The sequence below is a fragment of the Silurus meridionalis genome, chromosome 27 (assembly GCF_014805685.1).
Source record: "Silurus meridionalis isolate SWU-2019-XX chromosome 27, ASM1480568v1, whole genome shotgun sequence".
In the NCBI taxonomy this organism is placed as follows: Eukaryota; Metazoa; Chordata; class Actinopteri; order Siluriformes; family Siluridae; genus Silurus; species Silurus meridionalis.
In genome coordinates this window covers 5,943,267-5,969,801 of record NC_060910.1, presented here as the reverse complement: position 1 = coordinate 5,969,801, position 26,535 = coordinate 5,943,267, and the positions used below count along the sequence as shown (strand labels likewise).

Genomic DNA, 26,535 nt, shown 5'->3' with positions numbered 1-26,535 from the left:
AATAGGTCTGAACAGTGTGGGTGAAATGTCCACTAAAGGATTTGTGTTAGCAAAAAAATTACTGGCAGGTAGAAAAAAATCCCACTGGGTGGTGGAAAAAAGGACCTTTATAAAGGTGCATACAAAAATAATATATGTTCTATGGAGTTTGGGGTCCTAATACGTCAAAGATAAGACTTAATGACTATATTTGTATATATTAATGCCTAGCCAACAAAAGGTTGTCTGTGCATTAGACATGTATAAACACAGAGGCAGAAATAATTCAATAACGCACACACAGTGAAACATTGCTTGGTATGGAAAAAGTTAATGGGCTTCAAAATCAATGTGGTGGTAATGAATGGCAATAGATTGCTTGGTTTAATATTACACCTCCCGGTTTGGGAGTTACAATCCCTCCACCAAATACCGAATACACGTTAACCTATAATCCCTCCACTAGGATCTGCAGTATTGTTTTTCCGGCTGCTCCTTACTGCGATAGGCTCACATTGATTCTCTTTTATCGAATGCCCAAATGCCAAATGCATCGAGATTGATCATTACTAATTAAAAGCACCCTGAGCATATTTTTTTATGTTACTAATCATTCCCATTCATATTATAGTAATACAGAAACCATTTGTAGGAGAGGATGTGAATTAGGCGCAGCATTTCAATTTGATTTGCCACTTCTCATTTATTTTCTTCTCTTAATTTTGCTGCGGCAATGTGGCAGGCTTGACCCCGACCCCTGCTCTCAACCTCTAACCCTTGACCCTGACACATCTGACCAGTCACCACTCTCGGGGGGCAGCAAATTAATAGAAGGGCTGTGCCTTGTTAATTGTCGAAGAGATCGGCTAACTGATTCATCACCTCAGTCATGGCCAATGCTTGGGTTTGACCCCTGTGAGTTCCCATAGGGCATCTGTAAGCAAACCCAGCTGTGCTCTTCTTATATCTGACTACCCTTTGCGTGTCCAAGACATAATTATTCAGTATCGGCCCCCCTTATTAATCAAACCGATGGCCTGCATTTTAAATGGAAATTGCAGGATTAATATAAGCATTCATTTTGTCAGGGGAAAAACGTGACGGCTTTAGCTCGGCTAATCGAATTGGAATAAAAAGGAAGGCAAGTGGAGGATCTGATTGAATTAAGGACAGACAACTCCCCCTACCAAAACACACAAACACACACACACACACACACACACACACACACACACACACTCATATTTACATACAGTGGTCATTATATATGTCTTCTGAAGAAAGTGATCATCCACATGCATTAATAATTAGTTATCTTGTCTTTGCATGATGACACAATACACACCAGTGGTGAGGATCGATGCAACGTGGCATATGAAGAACCCATGCCAATAATGACACGCAAAACCTGCCTCATTAACTTATATCTTTCTCTCTCTTGAAATGAACTCTGAGCCATTTTGAGGTTGTGCCAGGATGACAGAATGGTCACGCCAATTATCCCTTTGCTTAACCCTGAGATAAACAATGCAAGACAGTCATAAACAACATCAACAAAGTGGAGCAGCTCACTGAAATGCTGCTGTGTTCCAGATTCAAGGATTCTATTTTCGATACAGTGAAATCACATGTCAGGATATGCTCTACTGGCGTGCAGGTCTCACAATAAATAAACAGTCTCATTGAATTATACATTCGGTGATTGATTAGATTATGAACAGGTGGGCATGCATAACATCATTGATTTTCTCATTGTTCACCCCCTGACAGCTTTGCGCCCCCCACACACACACACACACACACACACTCAAGCTTACGACACACGACAATCTCAAACACACAAACACACACAGACTGCAGATTGACGGACAGATCAGATCGGACACAGCTGACAGCAGCATGTGCGGTCCTATCTGGTATTTGGAGGTGCTGTTTGTTCAAAATGACAAAGATGCAAAGCACTCTTTGCGTATGAGTTGCCTCCTGTGCAAGGAGATGGGCGATAGCAGGGCTGCCAGCTCTGCAATCCTGCTCTCTGATTACCATCAGGTCGAGCCGAGGTGCTTTCTAAAAGCCTGTCATTTCCTGTCATTTGTTTGTCAAGTGAGGGCAGGCTAACCCCCGTACCGCTGAGTGTCTGTTTTGGAAAAAAAATGCATTGAAGTGCATCTCCTCTATCCTTCTTATTGTTTGTCCTCGTTCAGGTAGCATTTCCTGTACCTGACATGGTGTTAGACACTTTGACAGTATTTGGTGGGCAGGAGATCCCAAACAGACAGCATTAGAAATCGCAGACAGAATTAGAAAACAACTTGTTCAAGATGTTGTCTGGTGAAATGTGTGTCACAGGCTATCACTGATGTTTGTGTACCAGATGCATTAACAATAAAATGGTTGATGTAGGGAATAACACATGACACCGTATTGTTATCCAAAAATAATCCATGCCATGGTGCTGTGGTACCACACCGAAATGTGTTATTCTGCTTACCACTGTGATTTGTTCATGATTAGACTGTTTAATGTATTAATGAAGCTTTCCTTTTCATCTATCTATCTATCTATCTATCTATCTATCTATCTATCTATCTATCTATCTATCTATCTATCTATCTATCTATCTATCTATCTATCTATCTATCTATCTATCCTATATATACAGTATAGTACAGTATACTTTGTTACTGTACTAGTACATTTTAGTAGATTTACTTCACTTCACATTATATTAAAATACATTAATAAGTTGTTAAAAATAAATCAAATAATTTTTATACAAATATCTGTACTTACATTTTTAAACCAGGCTCATTACTTTAGTTTTAGATCTTAAACGTGACATGATCAACATTTTTTCTTCTCATTGTGTGCCGTTTTTTAGCCCATCAACCGATGGTGTTTAATTTCCTGGCTCTCACACACAACAGATATAGGCTAGCCTATGAAGCTAACAATAAGCAAGGCAGGAGGTGACAAGAAGAATGAGGCTGAGAACATTCCTAATCACCTGGTCATCATAATCTTTTCTCTGCTTGTGTTCTATATGGTGGATGTTCAGCCTGAATATGTTCATTAAATATATATATATACAGTACAGACCAAAAGTTTGGACACACCTTCTCATTCAAAGAGTTTTCTTTATTTTCATGACTATGAAAATTGAAGAGTCACACTGAAGGCATCAAGGGCTATTTGACCAAGAAGGAGAGTGATGGGGTGCTGCGCCAGATGACCTGGCCTCCACAGTCACCGGACCTGAACCCAATCGAGATGGTTTAGGGGTGAGCTGGACCGCAGAGTGAAGGCAAAAGGGCCAACAAGTGCCAAGCATCTCTCGGGGAACTCCTTCAAGACTGTTGGAAGACCATTTCAGGTGACTACCTCTTGAAGCTCATCAAGAGAATGCCAAGAGTGTGCAAAGCAGTAATCAAAGCAAAAGGTGGCTACTTTGAAGAACCTAGAATATGACATTTTTCAGTTGTTTCACAATTTTTTGTTATGTATATAATTCCATATATAATTCCACATGTGTTAATTCATAGTTTTGATGCCTTGGTGATTAGTATGAAGGCGAGGAGCTGCGAGTGTGCTGAATGCAGAGGGGAGGCGTGGCTGGTGGTTCCCTGACAATTTGACAGTAAAAAATAAATTAGTTCAGAAGGCAGCCCTTTTTATAATGAATGCCTGGATTTAATTACTTGTGTTTATGTTTAAAACATGTAAAGTAATGTTATTTTATCCAAATAAAAATCGCAGGGGAGAAAAAAAAAAAAAAAAAAAGAGAACATCATACCAATCAGTGCTGCATAAGAATGCAGTCTGTGGAGGTTCATTCTGACAAACGTGGGAAGATTGTGGTTATGGTGCTTTACTCTCCATGGAAACTCCAAGAGAAGGAATCTAAAAAAAAATAGATGAGTGTTTGGAGATGTTTTGGCCTGGTTGAAACAGTTTTCCCATAGTTTAGGACTGATAAACAGTTATCTCAGCTTCTTGTCCCATCAATCATGGCTCATTCTGTTTAGATGCTGGCGTGCTTGTGCAGTTGGAGTAAACTGTGTATCACCAAGACAACTGAAGGACACGCTGCATTCAGAGAATATGATGATCGTTCCTGTAAACAGAGATGACGTGTTTCAGTTGTGCTGTGGACGAACGGAAGTCCATACAGTTTAGCCATCAAGGTTGCACTACCAGCATACAATAAACATCTTTTGCCCTTCCTCATGAAACTTGTTTTTGTATGAATGACGAAACTCATAGAGAAAACAAGCACATTATTTAACCTACTATCACATTATTTAACCTTGATTTCAGTTACTCAGAGTTGTAGTCAGAGGATTCTTTTGACTTTTTAAAAAAATTTTGGAGAGCTCCTTTAGAAAGGACTAAACACAAAAATGCACATATATAACAACAATATAACAATGGAATTTTAGATGAATTGCATTTATGATTGTGACTTGAAACTTTAAAAAACCATAAAATTTGAAGAAATTATTATTTTTTTATGAGCCTTGCGTTAGCAAATACTGCAATTGTGGGATAGCTGACTTTCGTTAAAAAATAAAGATAAAAGGGCTATATGGTATTAAAACATTCAAATGAGTAATATGAAATAAATTATTTGCTTGCGGTTTATATTGAACTTTAACTGCCAGTGAACTTGTCATTTCATAGGGGGAATATGTTCAACTAACATCCTTAAGAATATGTTATGGACTAAATTATGCACACATAACCTGCAATAGATGATGTTACAAGGATTGTTTAGTTTATTGTTATGGTCTTACATGTATTTACACCAAAATCGCATGATTGTGTTTCAAGGTCAATTGTAGTTCTATCATTATGGGGCAGTTCAAATGTAAAAATTGTAAGAAGTGATTAAGAGTTTATTTTTGCTAATATTTTAATCTATTCACCTGATTCATGTTGTTGTTGCGAAGGACTTATGTTTATATTGCATACATCTCAGTGGATCATATTCCAGTCTGAAAAGCTCTTGCAACTTTCCATTTATATGAAACTGATGTTTCCAGTCCAAGTTCAAGTATTTCAAGGTTTTTTTTGTTTTGTATTTTTTTTATTATTTTAAATTTTTTTACAAAAAAATGCATATCAAAAGTCTCATCATTTCCCACAATATATTTTTCGACATAACCTGGGAAAAAAAGAACGACTCAGAGACGCTAGCGCAGCCCTAACACATTTCTTTTCTGATAAATGTTGTCATTAATGTCAGACTATCAGTAGACATGACTGAGGAGAAGCTGGGCCTCATAGAACACCCCTGGCCAGAAAAAAGCAAGCAAAGAGAGAGAGAGAGAGAGAGAGAGAGAGAGAGAGAGAGAGAGAGAACAAATAGTTCTGATTAAAGTCAAGGACATTCCATACAACTCATCTGTCGAAAGGCATTCATCAAGGATGATGTTGATCCTCCCAACTCTGTCCACTCTGCTCTTGTCGGCTAAAGGGAGAGCGCCTTGTGCTAACAGAGACATACTGCTGTGCTTATGTGGTCAGTCAGCACGTAGTCCACGCCAGGCCAATTGGAATATATGAATCCCAAGTGGGTGTTTAGAGATGCTAATGGAATGGACGCTGGCATAGAGTTTCCTCACTGATGTATAGTTTATTGCGGTTTCAGGAATTCCCATGCACTTTACTTCGCATAGCATGAGGTGAGATTCAGTAAACGCCTCATTCAATTACTCAGATTATATCTTTCCGACTTATTAGAACTGCAGTGACAGTGTGGTAATTGACAGGCACTCATGGCATACTAACCCTTTCTCAAATAACATCCAGTAATATTTTGACAGAGCTGATATGCCAGCTGCCACCGACTCAGGAAATCGGATCTAATAGCTATATGCCATTTTTTTATTATCCAAAAATAGACAAAAAAGCACCAAATTCTGCCCTACTGAAAGATTTAGTGATTAGGGTTCAACGTCATATAGTGTGTCCCTCATACCCCCGACTTTTCATCACGTAGGGAATAATAAGCCTTGAGAGTAGTAATATTTTCTCAGTACACAAACACACACACTTAGCCTCGCTCTGTGGCGATAGCTTTCCATGTCATGCTGTGTAATATTACCCACAGAGAATCATAAAGAGATAGGCCGAAATTGAAATTCTGTCATAGTTTACAAAGTCTAATCCAAACATCTGTTCTAATGACGGGGGATTTGTGGTGGATCTGCGAGTCTATGGGAAAAGCAGGGCACTTTACTCCGCTCACACAGTTTGATCTAAGAGCCAAACGCTTCCTGCTAATGTAAGCAAGTTTCCTTTGGGATCGTTCAAGCTAGAGCCACTCTCCATTACAATTCAGTCTTTCAGACATGAGCTACGGGTCAAGATGATGAAAAACAATCAGCCACAAAAAAAAAAAAAAAATTATATAAATATATAACCAGTAACGATACCACTAATAAAATAGGGCAAAATAAAAAGCTAATAGGTTTATAAAAAGTGTCTGAGGGAACAGATGAAAGGACTAAAAATAACATCTGCTTCTAAAGTAAATAAAGAGAAATGTGTATTAAGTATCTCTGTGTTGGCTCTGCATTTACAGGAACAGGTCTTGCTTATCAAAAATTATATTTTTACTAAGATATTATTCCATTCCCGGTTGTAAATCCCTTTTTTCAATACCGGTGTCACAGAGGGAGAGGGACGTGTGTGATTTTAATCAGAGCGCCCCTAAGATTTCTCACTGCCTCACATCCTCCAGATGTGGATACCAGACTGGGAAAGGTTTTCACTTTAAGTCAGTCACAAAGTCAAGTGGGAGATTATTGGGCCACACTCAGCGGTGCTCCTAAACACCCGGTGTGCTCAAATATTTTGACAGTCATAAGAGAGGCAGAATGGATCAGTTACTATGCAAAATGAAGAAGTGTGTGTGTGTGTGTGTGTGTGTGTGTGTGTGTGTGTGTGTGTGTGCGTGTGTGTGTGTCTAAGAGAGAGAGGCACCGTATACAGTATATATACATTATCACGTTTTTTTTTGTTGAATTTTTCCTTTCTGTTAAATCTTTGGCAATACTTTATCAAAACAACCATTAAAATACTTTCTTTAATTTATGATATTTCCTATTTAGTATATGTTTTTAATTAATTTTATTTTATTTTGCATAATAACTGTCACCTTTAAACTTTTACACTTGTGTTATACACTGCCACCTTACATTTTGTCACAGTTATTATTATTATTATTATTATTATTATTATTATTATTATTATTATTATTCATCATCGTCATCATCATCATTTACCATGATATTTCCTGTTCATCACAGTTACATTTGTTCATGCTCAACTCAGGCGGTGTGAAATTCTTTTCAGTGATACCATTCGAATATAAGGTGTTTACTCACTAGTCTGTCATTGCTCACAAAATATTATATATATATTATATATAGCATAGCGAGTTTTATCTCTCTATTTATTCAAACAATAAAAAAAAATTAATTCTGTATTACGTTGACAAATTCATTGAATGATTTGTTTACAGCCGTACCATAATGTCAGTGACAGTAATGAATGGCATACGTCGAGGGGAAATAATAGACTTGTCTTTAGATGTGCAGGTGTCATTTATAACCTCACCACATATCTCTGTGAAAGCGAGATTGAGAATCTGGTACTAATAAAGCTGTTTTATTTCACATTGCTGACTCTTGGAAAGATGAGCTCTGCTTTGATCTGGTGCATTTTATAGAAATAAATATGCACTGATTAAGTGAGCAAGGCAAATATTGATACTTTTTACATCATTCATGGAAATTTGTTGATTATTGAATGGATAATGGTATTGACACCTAACATTTCCAGCCATATGTGGTTCTTCCCTAAATTGTAATCCTGATGTTTGAGGAAAACGCTTTTATTGGATCTCTTTGGATACAGTAGAATTACATTTTCCCTCGCCTTGAATTACGAGACCTAAACCTGTTCCGTGACAATACACTTTTGCACACAGCCAGCTCCATGAGCTCTAAACCACAACCCATAATGAACACCTTTAGGATGAACTGGTTCATAATCCCCTTGTGGGTGAATAAGTATAAGTCTCCATAACCACACTTAAAAATCTAGTGGATCATCTTTACAGAGGAGTGGAGGTAATGATAACAGCAAACAGACTAAATGTGAAATGGGATGTTGCAGAAGCATATACGAATCTCATGGTCAGGTGTCCACTAAGTTTTGTCAATATAATATATCAAAATATTGTAAAAAAAAAATATTTTTACCTCAAATATTAGTATATTAAATTCTTCATAATATAAAGTACATTGTCTACACTTTCATTATGAAAAACTCTGCTTTGAGCATGCATAATATGCACTTCAAACTGCATGGAAATATCAATTATTGCTTAGATATTACCTTCCTGTGATCTTGTTGACATCAGTTTCAAAATGTTATCAGTTCCTCTGCTGGTGACTATGATAAACCCATATAGATGCTACAAACATCATACAAACCACTCGTTTTTGAGATCTCATATTAACAAGAATCTCAGCCAACCTGAAAACATAATGCTTCCTCCAAACTAATACAAGCAGATGTGCAGTTACAGGACATGCACAGCAGGCAACTGCTTTGGCCCTGAGCTTTAGTAGGACTAATTACATTTCAATAAAAAAGCTGCATTAATTTTTTCCCTTGAAAGGTTTATTCAGAAATGGAAACCATGCCATTTTCTGTATGTATATTGAATGATATAGATGTAATAAGCAAAATAAGTCTTTTACAATCTTTTTTTAAATGCAGCAGGATTTAACAGGATAACAGGAACCACAACTGTTAAGTGAAATCCAGGTTTGGAAGTTTAACCAAGCAAATAATTCAATCATAAAGCATGCTCAAAAACAGGCAACGGAAATTTAACAACCAGAGGCAAATGAGAAATAAAGAATGTTGGACAAAAAAGGTCAATATCAAGATGAGCAAATACAATGTGAAAAAAGTATTAGACTAGGTCTAAGAACAATCGTGTATACCCCAATTAAGATTATACCAAGATTAAGGGTATACGTTATATAGTGTGCAGAGCAGGCATTAGCACATATTGGGGAACTTGAAAAGCTTTATTTCAGACTGTACTGCATTGCTTTTCAAAATGTTTACTTGTTGTGAAAATAAGCTAATACCATAATAATTAAGGATGACAAAATAACTGGGATGACAACTGTAGGCTAAGCAATCAAGTAAGAAATGCTAGCTCAACATCATGTTGAAATGTAAGCTGTTAGCTAAGAGTTGGCCTTTACTTCAGAGCACATAATGTAAATTACTTAAACAGCTTTCTCGCTAGAATTTGTGCTGAAATTGTTTTAATAGCTTGGTCTTTTAAAGTGTATACAGTGTCCACACTTTACCAAAAGTGTTCCGCTCTTGCCTTTATGATGTAATGATGGCGTATCTGATTGAGAAGCATGGAAAATTTCACACTAATACTACTACCAGACACTTATCCTCATTTTGTATAAAGGCATCTGGGTAGCATAATGGTAATAATGTGGAGGAAAAGAACTGCTAGGATGGTCCTTTGCAATTTTCCTGCCTGGGGCCCTGACAGTTCCTACAAACCACCTCATGTTAAGGAAAGAAAAACATTCTGGTGCTTGACTGTTGGGTAACATTTATTATGAGTCACATTAACCTGAACAGGATGAACTGAAGTGGATGTACTGTATATAGTACATCAAATAAAGCGTTCTGGTTTTAAATGGCTACAAATAAAGCTTAAGTGCATGACTGTTATGTATTTTGCTCTTAATTGGGATCTAGTGTCACCATGGTGATAGGACCTAAAACTTTATCTTTGAAGGAACAGTAAACTATGCAGATAAACACAGAGAGAGAGATTTCTATTGTCTTTGAGTAGATCTGCTACCAAAACATACTGAAGCATATTAATAAAGTATTTATATATAATGTGTGTGTGTGTGTGTGTGTGTGTGTGTGTGTGTGTGTGTGTGTGTGTGTGTGTGTGTGTGTGTGTAAATATAAAAAGACACTTCACCCCGATTCCTCACAAACATATAAGTTTGGAATGTAAGTAGTACATCTATTTATACGTCCAGTCATGGATTTATTTGTTTGTTTATTATTCAAATAAATTAATCAGTTAATCAATTAATCAATATATAAATAATCAAACACCTTTCATTTTTATAAATTATTTGTGTGTCAAATGTGTTTATCCAAAGTTTAAACCCGAGTGATTTTTTCTATGGATGAGCTAAAAAACATTTTTTCCACATGAATCCATTCTGCAATAATGTAATTAATCCAGTCTGAGTATGAGTAAGTCTGATCAGAGAAAAAGCAGGTCACTCATGAGAAAACCGCACACAGGATCTCTGACCTCTGCTCTGGTGGTCTGAGCATCACTTAATCGATAATAAAACAAGGATGCAGCAGGAGGTAAAAGAATCCTTACCAAATTAAATACTGACTCAGTGGCTTTCATGACATCATTGCACTTCTACATTAAAACATTTCCGTATTCATCAACAGCGAGTGTTTTCTGAGGGTCAAGGATAAAGTGAGCTTAATCCTGAAAACACTACACATGAAGGAGAAGATTGTGGATGGATTTTGAGGACACCACAGGGATTCATTTATACAGTCATTCAAAGTGAATCCACCTACCAGTTTTTTTAACTTTGGAGAAAACAAGAGAACCTAAAGGAAACCTGTATAACGATGCTCAGTGACTCCACACAGACAGTATCCTAAGTGCAGGATCGAGCTGGAAACCATAAAGTTAAAGGGCTTTATATATACTTTATATATATATATATATATATATATATATATATATATATATATATATATATATATATATATATATATATATTTCTTAAAGCATTCCTTACCTTCCCTTGACAGGGCAGCAACCTCATTACTGAAAGAACAAGATATCATTACACAAAGAAATGAAAAAGAAAAGTAGTGACACAGAGCATACTATTAGTAGCACTCAATCTCTCTTGCTTTCTCTCTCTCTCTCTCTCTCTCTCTCTCTCTCTCTCTCTCTCTCTCTCTCTCTCTCTCTCTCTCCCTCTTTTGACAGCCAGCCTTTTAATTCTGTAATCCACGCAGACAAGATGTGATAAAAACAGCAGAAGTAGCTGCTCCCTAATCGCTTACTAATGGTTATGACAAATATCCGTCTGGGTGTCTGTCACAAACATCCACACACACACACACACACACACACACACCAACACAATAACAAACCTCATTAGCTTAGCTATGGGCATGCAGAAAGCCTGCTAATCAGTGATACCTGTTGTTTCAAAGTACATCATGAAAGATTTTCAGAAGAATTCGAATTACATTTTGCCCGTTTCTTTCTATTAATTTTATAACACAACCATCTTGAATGCTGGAATCTGATTGGTCAGAAATTGCTACTCTAAGAGTAGTGTCAGCTGCAGGGCAAATCACAGGTTTATATTAATGTGCTTTCTCTGAAACAACATTCATCATCATAATAACTAATTTGTGCCACGGACATTCCACAGCATTAAATGAAACTATAAAAGGATAAAAGTATGACGTTTCTACTAGAAATTGTTAGCCATGTTAAATTATTATGGTATGATAAGAAAGAAAGACTGCTGTCATTAGGAACATAACCAGCTTCAGGCAGCACATCAATAAGTAATTAATTATTTTCCTAAAACTGCAAACCACATTGCGTTTTATTCCTTAGTTGTATATTTATTGACATTTGGAGAGAGCCGGATAATAATCGAACAAAAGTTCCCCTCTGTTTTTTATTTGCAATTGTAGCAGGATGATCATGTGAACTTGTATATTCAACATAATTGTATTACATTATAATATGATCTTATGAAAGTTATATTATTATTATTATTATTATTATTATTATTATTATGATTATTATAAATAATAATAATAATAATAATAATAATAATAATAATAACTAACAATTGAATTTTCCACATGACAGAGAGTGTGAGTTTTATTGTTAGACACACAGTGAGAGTACCATTTGTCCACAGAAACTCTTGCCAGGACATGGAGTTACAGTCCTGATCACGTGACATGTTTTAATTGAACACAACTTATGTTTTCACTCCAAGGAAACAGTATGGTTTGCTGCAGAGTTTTTCAAAATGAATTTTCTTTCTTTCTTTTCATCACTGGTTTTGATGTATGTATTGTTACTACTGTAATTGTACACTGTTGAATGCATTATGTTGTGACAAGACCCACGGAGATCCATTCCATTAAATATTACATATAGACATATATATCCATGAGTTTGGATCTGAAGGTTGTGAGTTCAAATCCTGAGCAAGGCTCTTAACTTTTGGTGCTCAGATGTGTGAATGAAATTAAAGGAAATCTCTCTGGATAAGAGTTTCTGCTAAATGGCATAAATTTAGGCATCACAAGTTACAAGTGAGGTCTGAATTTCGATATTACGTCCTCACTATGCACATGTCCCTCCATTCTGGATAGGACCCTAGTTTAAGCCCAAAAACCAAGTGCTGAAATAAACAAAAAAAATCTACATAGTAACAAATTAGCAACTCACATAGCAACTAACATTTTGAGACCAGTGCATCAAAACCTTAATGCTGTGGTCAGGCTGAAGGCAAACCGCTTTTTTCCCGATGCTTCAGTCATAGCTCATGGAGTCCAAAGTAGGGCACACAAATCACTATTGTCTCTCTGTTATTTTGCAAGGATAGCCAGAGAGAGACAGAAAGGGTCACTTTATATTCAGAGTGATAAAGATTTATTCTCTGGCCTTCACAGTTACGGGCCTGTTTGAAAATTCCTACACGGCGCTGACAAATGACGCATACTTCTGGCTGACGAGAACACTGCAGCCAGAACGACCTTCTCGGTGAGGACAAGCTCCCTGCTCCTTCATGTGGCTTTAAGTGGGCACATAGATGCCACAAGTCGAAAACTTAATAATGAAGGAAACAAATAACCTTCGGTGGTGTTGACATTGACAGTGACATTGCCTGATGCGTTTGTGGTAATATAGCAGTTCCTACAACTCATTAAATATGACACAGTAAGCTGCGATACACGTGCTATGTTTTTGTTTTTCTCACAACAATTCTTATATACAGTGAGAGGAAATAAGCATCTGGATATATTTACAAACCCGATTTCAAAAAAGTTGGGACACCGTACAAATTGTGAATAAAAAAGAAATGCAATCATTTACAAATCTCATAAACGTATATTTTATTTACAATAGAATATAGATAACATATTAAATGTTGAAAGTGAGACATTTTGAAATGTCTTGCCAAATATTGGCTCATTTTGAATTTCATAAGGGCTACACATTCCAAAAAAGTTGGGACAGGTAGCAATAAGAGGCCGGAAAATTTAAATGTACATATAAGGAACAGCTGGAGGACCAATTTGCAACTTATTAGATCAATTGGCAACATGATTGGGTATAAAAAGAGCCTCTCATAGTGGCAGTGTCTCTCAGAAGTCAAGATGGGCAGAGGATCACCAATACCCCCAATGCTGTGGCAAAAAATAGTGAAGCATTATCAGAATGGAGTTTCTCAGAGAAAAATTGCAAAGAGATTGAAGTTATCATTATCTACAGTGCATAATATCATCCAAAGATTCAAAGAATCTGCGTAAGGGTCTAGGCCGGAAAACCATACTGGATGCCTGTGATCTTCGTGCCCTTAGACGGCACTGCATCACATACAGGAATGCTACTCTAATGGAAATCACAACATGGGCTCAGGAATACTTCCAGAAAACATTGCTGGTAAACACAATCCACTGGGCCATTCGCTGTTGCCATCTAAAACTCTATAGGTCAAAAAAGAAGCCATATCTAAACATGATCCAGAAGCGCAGGCATTTTCTCTGAACCAAAGCTCATTTAAAATGGACTGTGGCAAAGTGGAAAACTGTTCTGTGGTCAGTTGAATCAGAATTTGAAGTTCTTTTTGAGTCCAGATCTTTCACCAGTAGAAAACATTTGGCGCATCATAAAAAGGAAGATGCGACAAAGAAGACCTAAGACAGTTGAGAAACTAGAAGCCTGTATTAGATAAAAATGGGACAACATTCCTATTCCTAAACTTGAGCAACTTGTCTCCTTAGTCCCCAGACATTTGCAGACTGTCATAGAAAGACGAGGGGATGCCACACAGTGGTAAACATGGCATTGTCCCAACTTTTTTGAGAGATGTTGATGCCATGAAATTTAAAATCACATTTTTTTTCCCCTTAAAATTATACATTTTCTAAGTTTAAACATTTAATATGTCATCTATGTTGTATTCTGAATAAAATATTCAAATTTGAAACTTCCACATCATTGCATTCTGTTTTTATTCACAATTTGTGCAGTGTACAATTTCTAGTGTGAACACCTAGCTATAAGATTGGTATGAGTTTAGTCATCATTTGCTGTTATAATAACTTCCACTTTTCTGGGAAGATGTTCCACAAGATATTGGAGTGTGTTTTTGCTCAATCAGCTACAAGACTGTTAGTAAAGGCAGGTTCTGATGTAGGTGAGGTGAGGATGCCTGGGGTACAGTGGGTATCCAATTCATTCCAAAGGTGTTCAAAAGTTGAGGTCAAAGCTCTATAGCAGGCAACTGAATATCTTTCATGCCAACCCATGTAAACTATATTTGATAGAGCCGGCTTTGTGCACATGGACATTGTTATGCTGGAAACAATTTTGGTGTCTTCTGGTTCAAGTAAAGGCAATTAAATGCTACCGCATCCAAATATATACTATGCAATTGTGTGCTGCAAACTTTGTGTGAAACAACCACATATGGCTGGAAAATTCTGGTATGCAAATATTGTCCATATGGTGTACCTCTAGCACATACCGTATATTCAAGTCACATTTACACATAATGTCTTTGGACTTGGAATATGTATTTAGATACACAATAAACAGTTTATCTCAAAGCTGTTGTCTGCCACCCCCAGCTTCATGTAATAAATAGCCTAATACCACATTGTGGCATAATTTTGACCCATTCCTTTTGGCAAATCATCAATTCCTCAAGGTTACATGGGCCTTCTGATGAACGAACAATTTCCACCATTCCATAAATCAAGTTGGTACATTGACTAACCTATTGAAGTACCTTGACCTTGTGTTTTTGGAACCAGTCTTGAGCCAAAGTGGTAAATTTTTCCTCGGCTAATTCCAACAAAACATTCATGTTCCCCTTAAGGAACTCGAGCTGCATCAAAAACACTCAGGCCAACCTGCTAGGGGAGCTAGGTGTGGGAGACAGCAAGTCTGTGATCTCCGCTGTGCTATAGACCCAGCCCTCAGGGCTACTAAAGAGACTGCTAAGGTGCTGGTCCATGGCCACCCTCATCTCCATGGAGAGACACATTTGGATCTCTCCAATAGGGATAGGGCCGTGCTCCTGGATGCCTTGCTGGTACCGACTGGGTTAAGTTCCAAAAGAACATTCGGGACTGCAATCTTCTCTGCTTCACCGAGACATGGCTGAACCCAGCAGTACCCTACTAAGTTTTTTTTGGTTCACTGCATGGACAGAACATTGGAGTCGGGGAAGTCAAGGGGAGGTGAAGTGTGTCCCTTTCATGCTTTTGCACACCAAATCTGGAATTACTGACCATCACATGTTGCCCATTCTGTATTCTTCGAGAATTCAGCTCAGTCATAGTCAGTGCTGTTTATATTTCACCTCAAGCAGACACGGACACGGACACGGACACTGCAATATGAGACTTACATGAGAGACTTAAGCTAGACCAAACACAACATCGGGATGCTACACTCATTGTGGTGGGGGACAAGATGCTGGCTAGCTCTCCCTGGGTAATGTGTCAACCCTAAAAACCCAGGTGCTGCCCACCAGTCCCTTCAAGCTACCTTGGCGCTGGTGGGCAAGGCTTATGTCTCAGCAAGTCAAGCCGCAGGCTGTTTGCACATCATGGCTGTGCTGCAGGCCTATCAGGCTGACCTGCTATAGATGTGGGAGACACGTCGGGTGGTCAGGAAGCCAGAGCTTCACTGTGCGACAGATGTAGCTCTCAGGGCATCTAAAGATATCGCTAGGGCTATTGGCCAGTCCATTGACCCCACAGCCCAAACCACAACCCTGCCCCTCCGGCATCAGAGGTGCAAAAAAACGACTTGCACTTCCCCCTGCTAGGGACGCTAAAGCCCAAAGCCCTAAGAAGTGATGGTCTAAGGACTGTCATCCTTAATATACGACCAATAAGACATTTTCCCACTGTGGAACGAATAAAGGTATATCTTATCTTATCTGGGGACTCCTGCTGGATGGGGCTCTGTGCACCTCAATATACGGTGCCCACCCCGCCCCGGGCCCCCAGGGATCTGGTTAGTTAACCCTGCCACTTTCAGTGCTTCAAGGTATGGCAAGGGTTTGCTGGGTCTGATGGCGGTAGCGTCCAATGTGTTTCCACTTGGCCTCCTGCACATGAGATTCCTCCAGTGGTGGCTCAGAGCCCGAGGGTTCTCCTGGAGGGGCAATCCACTCTGTACGATCAAGGTCACGCAGCTATCCCTACGTGCCTTATATGTGTGGAGAGATCCTGGGTTCCTGACTCAGGGTCCTGTGCTGGGAGTTCCTGGTTTACAACAGACATGTCACTCACGTGGTGGGGGCAGTCATTATTGGTTGCTGTGTTAAAGGCCTCTTTGGGAGGCCAAATCAGATGTGGCACATCAATTGCACAGAGATTCTGGCTGTGCTTCGGTCTCTGAGGCATTTTCACCAAGACCTCAGGGGCCACCATGTGCTGTTCCATACGGACAACACTTTGGTTGTTTCCTATATGTTTCCTGCTATCTAGCCTCCTGTGGAAGGGAAGCTGGTGTCCTTAAGGCTCCTGCCATTGCGGCCTGTCATGCCATTGATTAGACCCTCGTTCCCAAAACGTTTTTGACGCAGCTCGAGTTCCTGAAGGAGAACGTGTCCAGGTTACATAGGTAACCAGGGTTCTTTGAGGGAACCATACACTGCGTCTCAATACCACACTGCCTGCATCCCCGCAGTGCTTCCTTCCCTTTTGAAAAGCTAGAGCTGGTTTCACTCTATTTGCTTTTATGGCTTCCTGGTCATGACGTCACCCCGCTGGTGACGCCATGCTTTCCATTGGACTGATTACATACGTGATTCAGAGCATGGACAACGCGGAAATGTTCCCAAAGCACTTTTGAAGCAGCGTCTCCTTCCCTCTGGGAACCATGATTACATACATAACCTAGAGACATTTCCTTTGATGAGATCTATACCCCAGCACCACTTACACACACATAGTCCTATATCATGATACCCTTCTCTACTTCACTGTGGTTATGTTGTGCTGTGGTTCATATGTGTAACCCCTTTTACTCCAAAAAAGTCGCACTGAATTAATTTCCCATGAGTTCTACTTTAAGATTTTTCTTTTGTTACTAAAAAGTTTAGTTTCTTTTTTTGGCTGCATGAAATTATTTGTGGTGAACTCGTCCAGGGAAGATCCCTTGTGGTTCCCTAAAATGTCCTCCTCCATATTATCAGAGCAGATGTTCTGACAGGGACATACAAGGTCAAACCTTTGCTTTTTTTGTGTTTGCATCTTTAACTTCTTGCTTACATTTTTCCAAATCACTGCCTATATCTTTTTGAATAACACCAGGAGCAATTTGCATGAGAATATTTTTTCAGTATTTGCTTGTGGTGTGCCACTTCTGACCCGACACACACACTTTTTATTTAATCAAATATATTCAGCGCTCAATATGATGGATTTTTGCAGCTTAGAAATTGGAATCAGTGATGCTTAGTACAACAAACTGCAAACTAATACTTCCTAGTTGGTGAAAACTCTCAAGCTGGAATTCATGAAAACTAAAAAAAATACAATGACTTAAGACCCTGACAAAGTACCTGGACATTAGAAACACATCTTATGTGCATTTTAAATATGTACAATGGTTAAGGTAACAGATGACAATAAATAAAGACTGTTTTCATGAAGCCAATTATTCCACTCCAGGTGCTGTACCATCTTGAAGCTGGATATATATATTTTTTTTTTCATGACAAAGCATACACAGACTGCATGTGGTCACCAGGATGAAACAGCACGCAAGCTCCTTTAAAGCGTTCCCTCATCTCAACCCGTCGACGGCAAGCGCTCTGAAGAAACAAAACTTGCTCACCTTCAAAGCTTTTAGAACAGTGCCAAAAAACTACACAAGCTGTGAGACAAAATTGTAGGAAACCGTCAGGGACATTCCCACTTAGTTTTTTTTAAAATGCTGAATCAACAACATGGCATCTCCCTAAACAACTTATAATAATTCAGCATAACAAAAAAAAGAGAAGTAAAAGGGGTCTAAATGAGTTAGTTTCTGAGGTCAGTTTTCGCTAATCGTTCTGTGTAAAAAAAAAATAAATCAGCTGCAAAAGGACGTGACCTTCTCTTGACCCCCACGAAGTCGGCAGAGAAATGGTTTCCTGTAAAGAAGTTTATCCGAGGGTACGCAAGATTAATGAGAATATTTTCATTGGACTCCTTCGTTCCCCGCCTCACATACTTGCAGGCGATAAGATCGGGTTATTTATTGGGCTCTCTTCTCCAGGTCATTTGCTATGTTAATTTTTATGAACTTCATGTTGGCTTTGTCTCTGCATTTTTCTTTTTCTTTTCTTTTTTTTCTTTTCAAGCTCTGCTCACTGCTGCACCTCAGGCAAAGGCGGGAAGAAAGAAGGATTTGTGTACTTAGCTGACGCTCTGCCAAATTAGTCACCCATGCTGATTATTTCTGCCATTCATGGCTGCTACGCAATGTCTAATTTAAGTTGCACTGTGTGAAATTCAATTCTATTAGCCGAGCCAGCAGAATAAGCTCCACGTTTTGCGGCACCTTCTGCTTGTTTGTGAGGCGATAATGAATCGTTACTTGTAACAGATCCGTTCGACTTGGGTCCTCAAGGCACAAGAAAGGCAAAGAAGTTGGGTCAGAGTAGTCGCAATCGGAGGCACGGTGTGGCTTAAAAAGCAATAATTTAGTGACATGATGTATTTTTACTGTACTTCAAACCGACATAAATAGAAGCAGTACAGCTGCGTGTAAAAGAGGTCAAGTCTGCACCTTCTAATGCTTACTAAAGCACAGCATAGGTGAAAAAAAAAAGAAGGAGGTGAGGGAAAGCAGAGTGTCAGTCATCTGGCACTCAGACAAAGCTGTTTAAGTGGATAACTTTAGTATCCAAACCTTCATGGATAATTCATGTATAATTACAGCAAGATTTCAAACAGGTTTAAATCTTGGTTCCTCCCACTTCTCCTTCACACTCACAGTCACACAAAGAGTTATACACACACACACACACACACACACACACACACACACACACACACACACACTATGATTACACCAAAAACAGAAATTGCTAAAGTCAGAAAAAACAATATACACACCAAAGTGCTTAGGTACCAATGAACACAGTTGGTAGTGATAAATATTTTAACTATAATGATATGATCTCTCTCTCTCTCTCTCTCTCTCTCTCTCTCTCTCTCTCTTTCTCTCTCTCTCTCTTTCTCTGTCAGTGTGTAGCAGCAATTGTGAAACTTGATATTCCAATTGAAAAATGTAAAAAAAATATCATGACATTATTTTTGGAAATAGAATATAAAAATGACGTAGCATCTCTCTATCTCTCTCTCTCTCTCTTCTCTGCTCTCTTTTTTATGTTCTTTATCTTTCTTCATTTAATTTTCTCTTTTTTTCTCCTCTCTTCTCAAAGTTTCTGTTTTCTTTTCTCTTACTCGTCGTTTCATATTCTTCTATGACTTTCATACTCGCTTTTTCTTTTAAATATTTTAGTTTTGCGCTTTCCACTATTTATTAGCCTCACTTTTCTTTATATCCTCGCTATTTTCTGCTATATCACACACACACCTACGCACACACACCTAAACATACACACACACTACAAAAACTGCACACTGTTAATTTCATCCTCATTCACGTCTCGCCTAATAATTAATACCATGTAGAGATTTGAGTAGGGTGGGAGCATGGGGCTGTGTATGTATGTGTGTTTGTGTGTGTGGGTGTGTGTGCAAGACAAAAGGGGTTCGCCTCAAGGTCAACTACAGGTGAATGTAGGGTCACCCGGAGGTCAGCCAAGCTTCTAGACAGGTCAATAATGTCCCTGTCCTCATATGGGGGTTGCCTTGGCCCCTCATCAATTGGCCAGCTAGCGAAAATGGCAATAAAAGAAAACAAAAAAGAAAGCAGATACAAAAGAGACAGAGTGTGAGAGGGAATAGGGGGATGAGGAAAAATAAAAAAAAAAAAGAAAGAAATGTATGAAATGATTGCACAACAGCGCTGGCTTTCAACTACTAACTCTTTTTCATGTTCATGTCTCTGTCTGACACCTCTCGTACATCCCTTTCTCTTCTTTCCTCCTCTCCCCGTTACAGAGAGAGAGAGAGAGAGAGAGAGAGAGAGAGAGAGAGAGAGAGAGCGGATGGAGCAATGAGCTACTCGTCGGGGTTGGTGAAAGGTCAGAGCTGACAGGCTGCAGGGTTAAACTGCAGACTTAAAATACTGTTCATGACCCAGTGCAGCCTCCAAACACATTCCCCCCCGCTTTTGTGTCACCGTCAGCACCCGGCATCAATATCCCCCTGTGCAGATTTATTAGACATTGTTGGGCAAGGGAAAAGGGCTCTTTTATGTACAAAAGTCACATTGATGTAATGGCTAATTCAGCTCAGCTGCCAAAACAATCACAAAGCACTGCTGTGCTGTTTCAAATGAGGCTAAATATGCGATTATATGCAGGCACTCACTTGCGGTGTAGTGCGCCTATGTAAGGACTGTAAATGCTGCAGTTTATGCAGAGCGAGACATAAACAAGAAAAAGCTAATTATGGTGGCATAACATGCCTACACATGTACATGGTCCCCAAAGCTTCTGTAAGCTACAATATTATTGACATGTGATAAATTTAGCAAAACTGATTGCATATAGTGTCAAGCAGTCAACACAATTAATAATCTTTCCTTTAGCAAACCTTTTTTACATCGTATGTATATATATATATATATATATATATATATATATATATATATATATATATATATATATAAAAACAACCTCTCTAAAAAATATACTAATACGTCCATGTCTTCTAAATGTACATACACATACATGTCCATTATATGCAAAATATAGTATGGTGCCAAAGGAAAACATTATTTTTTTTCTATTTACTAAGCATGACAATCCCAACTAAAATGGTCATTAATTAAACAAACTACAAACACAACCAACAATCAGGTATTAGATTTAAACAAGTCTGCTTAAGATAGTGTTATTAGAATTTATGCTTTCATCTTTATGATTTTCATATTTATGTACTGTAACAATAGATAGAAGAATAACTGAATTTTGTAATGCATATGTAAAATCTACTTTGTGAATAGAATCCACACTCATTTACTGAGCATTTAATTTATATATATTCAAACTAATTCTCCGAGACCAACAGCTATCAAGAACAATCATTCAGACCATACATTTACATGATGTTCATGTATTTATCCATCCATCCATCCATCCATCCATCCATCCATCCATCCATCCATCCATCTGTCCATATATCTAATCATACATCAGAATTCAAAGACTTTATTGATTTTTAAGGAAATTGTTTTTTTTTGCTGTTGCTTACAGTAGATAAAAAAAACTAATCCATCCATTCATTCTTACATCTATTTATATTCAGTAGATATTTATTCTTGATAAATCACTAAAATCCCACTTACTGTGAAAAACTATACACTTACATTCCGCTTAAATTTTGTTGCCATCCCATTAAAAAAAAAAAATTGCCACGGGTGTTCTTCTCTAGTTGAAGATTTCTTTCTAACATTGTGATTCAGTTTGTCCCAGAGAAATGCAATAGGATTTAGATGTGGTAACTGGCCAGGCCATTTCATTATATATAACACTCCAGCTGACTGTATGCTATCTATGTAATGGTAACAGAGCTTGGAAGTATGATTTGGGTCATTGTCGTGTTGTATGGTGAAGTCGGTTCAAATTAGCCACAATACAGAATTAGATGGCCTTGAAGTATGGGATGGTAGCCATGTTGGTTTAGTATTCCCTTTACCATTTAACCTACATGTAGCCTACATGTGTATAATGAGTTAGTATGTTCTCAAAATATCAACAGAAACTTCATATATATATATATATATATATATATATATATATATATATATATATATATATATATATATATATATATACTGTACATACATACAATATTTTCACCATGAACAAGAAAGTATGTAGTTACAAACATAGTCCTGTAGATACAACTTATACCACTAAGATTAAAGCATATATTAATAGGATGGTGCGGGCATTGCATACGTCTCATCAAACTAAGAGCATCCCGCTTTCATTAGTCACCACAGCGTCCCGAATAACTGACACATTTAAACACATCCAAGCATGTTCTGGGCAAATTAAAACACTTCTAATTAATGCTATGCAAAACACAGCCCTAAGTTGATTACCTGATTTATCTTTGTTCTACTTTAGAAGGACAGAGTCAGTCCAGCAATTCATCTTCCACTCACATACTTAAGATTCAGGGTGTGTTTAAATGATTTATGAAAAAAAAAACTAAGTGAATAAATCACCTCACAGCTAATTTCCCTAATGATATTAGAAATGAGTAACTGTACAAATTGCACAAAATATGGGCCTCTATTAACCCGTGGAACCTTTCATTTGACGAGGTCAAGATGTCTATCCATTGGATTTGTTTTTTTATTATTTTGCAAAAACAAAAACATAATTTAAACGAACAAGACATTTGACCTGATTTCCACTAATATATCATGTTGCCTACAATGGCCTTATGAGCAGGGTGAAATATCAGAAAGTGTCAGAAAGAAAACAAACAGCAGGATGTGCTTCATTTGAATCGGAATGCGCAAGCTGTCCGAGCACAAATATGTTACAATTAATTCAATAGGCATAGAGTTTATAATTTTATCTTTGGTAAATGGCATTAATATCCATTTCGGGTGTTGCATCCCTTGGGCTCAAGGGAAATAAATGGCTGTACTTTAATATTAGGAGATAAACATAATTTCCCCAGCTAGGTCCGACATTCAGTCACCTGACCGTGAGTGAGCAGCCTACATGCACTAAAACGCTTCGCATCTGTGCGCATATAGGGAGCATAAATAATTCAGAATTAATCCCTGCAGAGAGAAGGATGATGGGAATCGTAAATTATCCATGCACAGTGCCTTAACGTGGGCACTCCATGAACCCGTGCTAACTAGTCTGCTTCCTCATTACACACTAGACACACAAGCCTCTTAACCTCTGAATAGTAATTTGGCTTCAGCTGCACAAAATAAATAGAACGGAGAGTGAAAATGTTGCTAGGAGTGGACATTTGTGTGTTACCTGTATCATCTGTCTGAATCTGTAAACAGCTTTGTAAAACACCTCTGTAAAATGCTTTGTGCTTTATATAGACAGGTCAATATGCCATTGAAAATTGTTGCAAATGATATAGTCTATAAAATATAGTAAGGAAAAACCTACAGTTAAACATTAAGATTTTAGTAACTGCAATAAATTGGATACAGCATGTATTGTGTAAAAGGTGTTGTAAAGTGATGGGAAGCAGTACAGCACACATTAAACAGCAAAGGACGAAAAGAAAAAAAAATCTCATAAACGTACAGAAGTTCGTAAATGATTGCAACATATATGGGTCCCATGATTGCACTAAGAACGTCATTTGTTTAAAAAAGGAAAGTCAGCACTACGCCTACCGATCAAGTAGATGGAACTTGAGTACAACTAAGGAAAGGAGTTCTTGTCCAGGAATAATTTTGAGAGCAAGCCAAAAGCAAGTGTGGACTCCTAGGATTTAGTCTTACGTATAAATCTGCTGGATAATCTTTCGAAGGCAAAGAAGACATCTCCGTTTTTACCTAATACATCTCTTGTTAATAAGGCAGAAACAATAAAAGTAGTTATTACCAGAGACATATACTGTACATGGAGGAATTGGTTCCACATGTTAAAACTGTATATATGTCAGAATGTACAGTGAGGGGACAGGAATCTATCACATTTGTTTTTTCTTATTAATTATACTTTCAATGTATATATCAACTTTTTCTTTTTACACGTATAATGTCATGAATTTGTATTCAAAAATGCAAAAAAGGTGCTTATAAATTAATTATAAATTAATTATTTCGCAACATCTTGCCAAGTCAAGAACACTCTTGGAGATTTAGGTGTAACATTGTCAAAATCTCTAATCAGTAATCCATTAATATAAATACAGAGGATTTTCCTCAAGATCAGAATGGCAAGATCAAACTTTTGCTAGAAAACATCTAAAAAACATGCACAGGATTCTTTGGACTGATGAAAATTAAATACACATAAAAATTTCAGGGAAAAAAGGATGGTGGCAAATTTTTTTTCATGTCTGTATGTACACCAATGTTTCCACTTATGATTAGTTTACATGCACACAACCATCAATAATGTGCACAGATTTTTGACAGGGATTTGCTGCTTTTGGAATGGATTAGGAAAGGATGGGATTATGATCCAAAGTATAAAACATCATCTGTCAAGCACGGAGGCTTGGTTTTGATATGGTTATGGTATGGGTGGTATGGGTCATTGGTCTTTATTGGCAATGTGACAGCTAATAGAAATAGCAGGAATTCTGAAGTCTACAGAGATATACTTTTTGTTTTACTCAAATGCTGCTAAGATGATCAGATGGCACTTTACAGTAAAGAGGCACAATGACCCAAAAGCAACTTAAGAGCTTTTTAAGGTGAATTAATAAAAAGCTCCACTGGCCTCAGTTCATCTGAACATGCTTTCCCCTGTATGAAGCCAAAACTGGAGCTTGAAAGACCAACAAACAAGCAGCAAATGAAGGCAGCTACAGTAAAAAACGCCTGGCAAAGCATCTTTAGACAGGAAACTCATACTAATACATATACACATCAACACCGGAAGTATATTAAATAACAAAGCCAAATGTTTCCACCTACATATTTCCTCCCTCTGTATTTATTTTATTTGTGTATCATCAATTTAAAGACTGACTCATTTACACTGACGAAGATACTTATCCTGATCACAATTTCGAACACATTAGAAAGAATTCTTGCACAAAATACACATCTGAGACAAGCTGTGAGAAGAGCTTCATGCAAATAAGTAGATATGCTCTGTACAGCCAATAACACACCTAATGTGTGGACTGGAAAAACGTCTAAAATAGCTGCACACCTCCTAACTCAAAATTCCAAGGAAAAACGGCAGACTGTATGAAAGCTCTATTAGATGAGACCTGAAGAAGCAATTCTGCTAGAAAGAGACATGAATACTTAACAGATCTCTGATAAAAAGCCTCGGGCAGCATGTGCTGAGTAGTATTTGGAAGGCAAAAATATCCGATTTGGAACCTAGTTCGAAATATACATATCAAAGACATGCACACAGACCCTGAGATTCCTTTCTCATGTACATCATATCTCCATATTTTATTCCAATGACAGGCCCCGCCAGTCCATTCCCCAAAAGACGTTGCTTGTTGCAGAGCGGGGGGTAAAAGACGAACGATCTGCTTAATATGCGCTCTTCCTTTATAATCCAGAAGTTCTATTAGGAGATTAGGAGCGCGGAAAACTGGAGGTAAGACAGAAAGCACGGCTGCGTGTGCCAGATGGGACAATGCTGTCTTCAGTCAATGCCACGTTCCTACGAGGAGAGAGGACATGAAAGTGCTGCGGCACAGCTGCTTGTAAGATGAAACTGTAATACTTGTTCCACAGTTCACGTGAGTGGCTTAGTTTAAAACTCATACTGTCAAGCGTGTGGAGTGATATTTTGAAGTGTAAACTACAGATCAATACTGTTCACTGACGCCGTTACAGCAAAATAGAGATGCGCCAGATCTCTATGTCGTGTCTTGTTCATTCTGGCACTCTATTATCTACTATATCAGCAGTGTACCTCTTTAAAAGTTCTTCAAATCAGATTTTCGAACATGCCGGTGACCCAATCAGCAGTGCAACACATTACCCACACACATATTTGCCTATTAGAGATGTAATGGCAATGCTTCACCTTCTGCTTTTCTGCAGGAGCAAAAGGATTTGTCAAGGGAGCAGGCGACCGGCTTTATTGCTCCGAATTTCATCACAATAAAAGCTTATGGGAGAGGTGGAATAATCGTCGCACCACATAAACGCCTCTCTGTAGATTACATGCTTCTTGCCTAGCTAATCCCGATAATTGATGAACTCCTATGCCGATGATTTCCTTCGTATTATTTGTAATTTCGTTTATTAATTAAGAGAAGACTTATTTTGGGACACAAACCAAGTAAACACGATTATGTGCTCGGCAGGGTGAGAGAGAAATAAAAAAAGAGAGA

General features: G+C 38.0%; 1 long non-coding RNA gene across 3 annotated transcripts; it reads right to left on the bottom strand.

The window, feature by feature from the left end:
• Positions 1-3,410: 3,410 nt before the first annotated feature.
• On the bottom strand, positions 3,411-25,885 carry LOC124380311. Of its 3 annotated transcripts, none has more exons than XR_006924653.1 (3): positions 25,601-25,885; positions 3,773-4,093; positions 3,411-3,602 (listed from the first exon to the last, which is right to left on the bottom strand). It is a non-coding gene; the product is annotated as an uncharacterized LOC124380311 (long non-coding RNA). The 3 variants fall into 3 exon arrangements; XR_006924654.1 differs by having other exon boundaries at positions 3,773-3,879; XR_006924655.1 differs by lacking the exon at positions 25,601-25,885 and adding an exon at positions 10,887-10,969.
• Positions 25,886-26,535: the final 650 nt, after the last annotated feature.